Source organism: Empidonax traillii, unplaced genomic scaffold (assembly GCF_003031625.1).
Source record: "Empidonax traillii isolate 1590-97213 ecotype Southwest subspecies unplaced genomic scaffold, ASM303162v1 scaffold7:size3022706, whole genome shotgun sequence".
Classification (NCBI taxonomy): Eukaryota; Metazoa; Chordata; class Aves; order Passeriformes; family Tyrannidae; genus Empidonax; species Empidonax traillii.
The window spans coordinates 997,580-1,002,426 of record NW_020955200.1 but is presented as its reverse complement, the minus strand read 5'-3'; the positions used below and the strand labels follow the sequence as shown (position 1 = coordinate 1,002,426).

Sequence of the window (4,847 nt, the reverse complement as noted above, 5' to 3'; positions counted from 1 at the left end):
AAGCGAGACCAGTGCAGGGACCCACTGTTCCCAAACCTCGCCGGAAGAGAAGAGAGTGAGGTCTCTAATCTCCGACCTATTTATACTCTGGTTTACATAAAAATTGTATGGAATACTGGGTACTTGGCTACTTCCTTGGTTACAAACTGGTCACCAGGAAGGCCTAGACTAAAACCATCACATGCAGTTAGAAGCTCAAGGATGAGCTCTGTAGCAAGGATGTAGTTCTGTTCGACTTGTCAAACTTTTTTGGATCACATGATCAAGTACTCCTTCATTTAGTGTTTGACTGAAAATGTATATATTAAAATTTATGTTACATTGATAAAGCCTATAAAGCATGGTTCAGTATTGCTGGTATCTCAGTAGGTGATTTACGTAAATAACACATTATAAATAACGAATATTGTAATATATTGCATATAACATTTGAATTCCCTTTTGTTGGGATATTAATTACGTTACTGTTGCCTGTCTTGTATACAAATTCTATTTCCAATTTTACATTCTTACAATATTTACAATTTCAGTGATCTACAGACCAAAGCTATTTGACTGAGAAAATGAATAGACAATTCTGAATAATTAATATATTACAGAATTTCGTAATGTCTTTCTAAACAATGAAAAATAGCATAGAAGACTAGATTCTCTGAAAGAAGCTGAGCAAGTAGAAAGTAAACATAGTCTGTTCTGTGGGTTGGGAAAGCCTCTGAAAGAAGCTAGAATTTTAAGGATGAATGTTACAGTTTAGATTTCATATTACCATAATCTGAAATAATGTAAAATTAACTGCTAGCTATTTAAAGTATAAATGTATGATAAAGAAGTAAGAGGCATTTGAGGACAGTAGAATAGGTTTGACTCTAAAGAGATAATTAACTTTCATAATAAGGAATATTTTAGGCCTATACAGACAAAATTGCAGGTTCATTGTTTCTTCATTTGAAATGAAATATTTAATACGTTTAAATGATTTCCCAAGAGGTCTAGTTGTACCATGTTCCCTCTCCTTGCCCTTTTTTTTATAAGTGTAAATAATAGCATATGATCATCAGAAGCAAGTGATATTACTGATCAAAGATTTTGTGACAGAAATAAAATCTTCAGACCTGAATGAAGCTGTGTATAATTTGTCTGATGATCAAAATCCTACTTTTTCTACTTTTATTAAAATTGCTGCATTAAAAATGCCAAATTATACTCCATTTTGAGTTTAAAAATAGTTCTAAGTGCAATCTTTAACTCATAAGAAAATAAAGTATGGCCATTCAATCCATTTATGCAGAAACCTTGTTTTTAGTAAGTGGATAATTTCTTTGCTCACAGATAATTTACCACAAGAACAATGTCACCAGTTGAAATTATTAACTGACAAGATTCCATGCAAATAATGGTACATGCAATATATTAATTTCCATAAATTTATTAAAAGTGGCCCGAAGAACAAAGAACTTAAATGCTTCTGTAAAATTTTTACACAGATTGAAAAGTAAAAAAATACCTGCAAGCTCTATCTGTCCCCTTATTTAATGATTTTGTTCATCACTTGGATACCGAAATGAAAATTTTGACTGATATTACTTTATACATGTTAAACAGCCCTATGCACACACAGACAAAAAAGTTAATCATAATAATTAATCAGAACTATATATGCTCAAATATTTTTGCAGAATTGTTTAATCAGAAGTGTTCAAATCACTATCTGAGTAGGTATGAAAATCACTGGACCTTTAAAGTGTACTGGCAAACTAAATTTCTTTGATGACAGAATTTGGCAGTATTCATTTAAAACGTCCTTGCAGATTTCTGTCTTTCCTGTGTATTGGGTTTGTATGGCAAGGTTTTAGTAGTGGGAGGTACTCTGAGAAGCTGTTAGAAACTTCCCCCCATGTGTGATGGAGTTAGTGCCAGCTGGCTCCAAGACAAACCCACCACTGGTCTAATTCCATTGGCAATGGTGGTAGTGCTTCTGGGATAACATTGTTAAGATGGGAGGAAAAAAACCTGTACAATGACAACTGCAGCCAGAGAAAAGAGGAGTGAAAATATGTGAATGAAACAGCACTGCCGACATCAAGATCTGTGAAGAAGGAGTGAGAGGAGGTGCTCCAGGCAGACTACCCTGCAGTCCATGTAAACACCATGGTGAGGCAATCTGTCACCCTGCAGCCCATGGAGGTCCACTGTGTAGAATATATCCACCTGAGGATCCTGGAACAGGTGGATGATAGAAGGATGTTGCAATCCAGTAGGAAGCCTGTGCTAGAGCAGGCTCCAGGTAGGACCTGTGACCTCTATGGAGGATCCACGCTGGAGCAGTCTGCTCCTGAACCTATGGAAAGGATCCACACTGGAACAATTCATGGAGAACTGAAGCCCATGGGAAGGACCCATGGGAGTGAGAACATTCTAGAGATTGCCTGGTGCCACTCTCCCTGCTGATACCGCCAGCCCCAGGATGCCGGGACCTGGAGGTTGCAGCATCCGCCTCCACCTCCCTCTCGGCCTGGATATAAGCGCCCCTTCGGTCCTGTTTTCCTTGCACAGTTGGCTTCGTCGCAGCCCGGGGCGAGCAGCGTTGGGTTTATGTCTTTATTGGACAAAAACGAGCTGTTGCGCAGCCACTGGTACCTGTATTGGGGAAACATAGCATACAAGCAAGAACCTTACAGCCTCAGTGGTGAAAATTTTTTCATGTCAGAGACCGAGAACTCTTGCAGTTGTTTATGTCACCCCGTCTTCTCCAGACAGAAGATACCAAAAAACTGCAATCAAAGATCTCTTCATCTTATTGATAAAGCTACTAATAAGGCAAAATGTCTGTCAACTTCAACCACAGTGTTTCAGATCAGTTCTATCACTACAAAATGCCCTGTCTGATTGCCAAGGTGGAGGGCAAAGGAAATGGAATAAAGACGGTTATAGTCAACATGGTTGATGTTGCAAAGGCGCTTAATCGGCCTCCAACGTATCCTACCAAATTTTTTGGTTGTGAGCTGGGAGCACAGACCCAGTTTGATGTTAAGAATGACTGTTACATTGTAAATGGATCTCATGAGGCGAATAAGCTGCCAGACATGTTGGATGGATTCATTAAAAAATTTGTTCTCTGTCCTGAGTGTGAGAATCCTGAAACTGATCTGCATGTCAATCCTAAGAAACAAACTATAGGTAACCCTTGCAAAGCCTGTGGCTATCGAGGCATGCTTGACACAAACCATAAACTCTGCACATTCGTTCTCAAAAACCCACCTGAAAGTGGTGACACTGGTACAGGAAAGAAAGAAAAGGAGAGGAAGAACAGAAAAGGCAAGGACAAAGAGAATGGTTCTGTGTCCAGCAATGAGACACTTCCGCCCCCTCCACCAGAGGAGATTACTCCTCCACAGGTTGTGGAGGAGGAGGATGATGATGACTGGGGTGAGGACACAACAGAAGAAGCCCAGAGGCATAGAATGGATGAAATCAGTGACCATGCAAAGAACCTCAAGCTTAGTGAAGACTTGGAAAGAATCGTGGAGGAGAGAGTCAACATATTGTTTGATTTTGTGAAGAAAAAGAAGGAAGAAGATGTCATTGATACTTTGGACAAAGACGTAGCAGAAGCAGAGAGACTGGATGTAAAGGCTATGGGCTCACTAGTTCTCACTGAAGTGCTTTTTGATGAAAAGATTCGTGAACAAATAAGAAAATACAGACATCACTTCCTTCATTTCTGCCACAACAACAAGAAAGCTCAGAGGTACCTTCTCCATGGCTTTGAGTGTGTAGTAGCCATGCATCAGTCTCAGCTTATTTCGAAAATACCACATATTTTGAAGGAAATGTATGATGCAGATCTTCTGGAAGAAGAAGTCATCCTTAGCTGGGCAGAAAAGGCCTCAAAGAAATACGTTTCAAAGGAGCTTGCCAAAGAAATCCGTGTCAAAGCAGAACCATTTATTAAATGGCTAAAGGAAGCTGAAGAAGAATCTTCCGGTAATGAAGAAGAGGATGAAGATGAAAACATAGATGTGGTGTACTCTACAACTGCCAGTGAACCTAAAGTTGAAACTGTGAAGCCTGCAAACAATAAAGTCGACGATATTGATTTTGATGTTGTATCACATTTAAAGTGATACAACACAGCTTCCAGCATAGTAATGCAAACTTCTCTGCATTTTCTGCCAGAAGTGTGATTTGTATGTGCACAAGCTGAAATGGCTTAACATCCTGCTACTCTTTGTACTCTAAAATGTATCTTTTTACTGTGACTGGTCTTGTGTAACTAAACCTAATACCAAGGAGTCAGCAGGTCAGTGAACTGATCTAGTTTGCAACTGGCCTGTTCTATTTTGTTTTTCTAACTTGCGTTGGACACATACTTGGAGCACATTTATACAGTTGTGGAAATAAAGGATTTGGTTTTGGTCAATCTTAATTTTTTGTGCTGGGCCCAGTCCTTTTTAACATCTTTATCGATGATTTGGATGAGGGGATTGAGTCCATCATCAGCAAATTTGCAGACGACACCAAGTTGGGAGGGAGTGTTGACCTGCCGGAAGGCAGGAGGGCTCTGCAGAGGGATCTGGACAGGCTGGAGAGATGGGCTGATTCCAATGGGATGAGGTTCAAGGCCAAGTGCCGGGTCCTGCACTTTGGCCACAACAACCCCCTGCAGCGCTACAGGCTGGGCACAGAGTGGCTGGAGAGCAGCCAGGTGGAAAGGGACCTGGGGGTGCTGATCGACAGGAGGCTGAACATGAGCCAGCAGTGTGCCCAGGTGGCCAAGAAGGCCAATGGCATCCTGGCCTGCATCAAGAACAGTGTGGCCAGCGGGAGCAGGGAAGTGAGCTGTACTC

The 4,847-nt window shown here is 40.6% G+C and overlaps 1 pseudogene across 1 annotated transcript; it reads left to right on the top strand.

Annotated features, from left to right (window-relative positions):
* Positions 1–2,406: 2,406 nt before the first annotated feature.
* LOC114056363 lies at positions 2,407–4,423 on the top strand (annotated as a pseudogene). The gene has a single exon (XR_003570989.1). The product of XR_003570989.1 is annotated as a eukaryotic translation initiation factor 5 pseudogene (transcript).
* Positions 4,424–4,847: the final 424 nt, after the last annotated feature.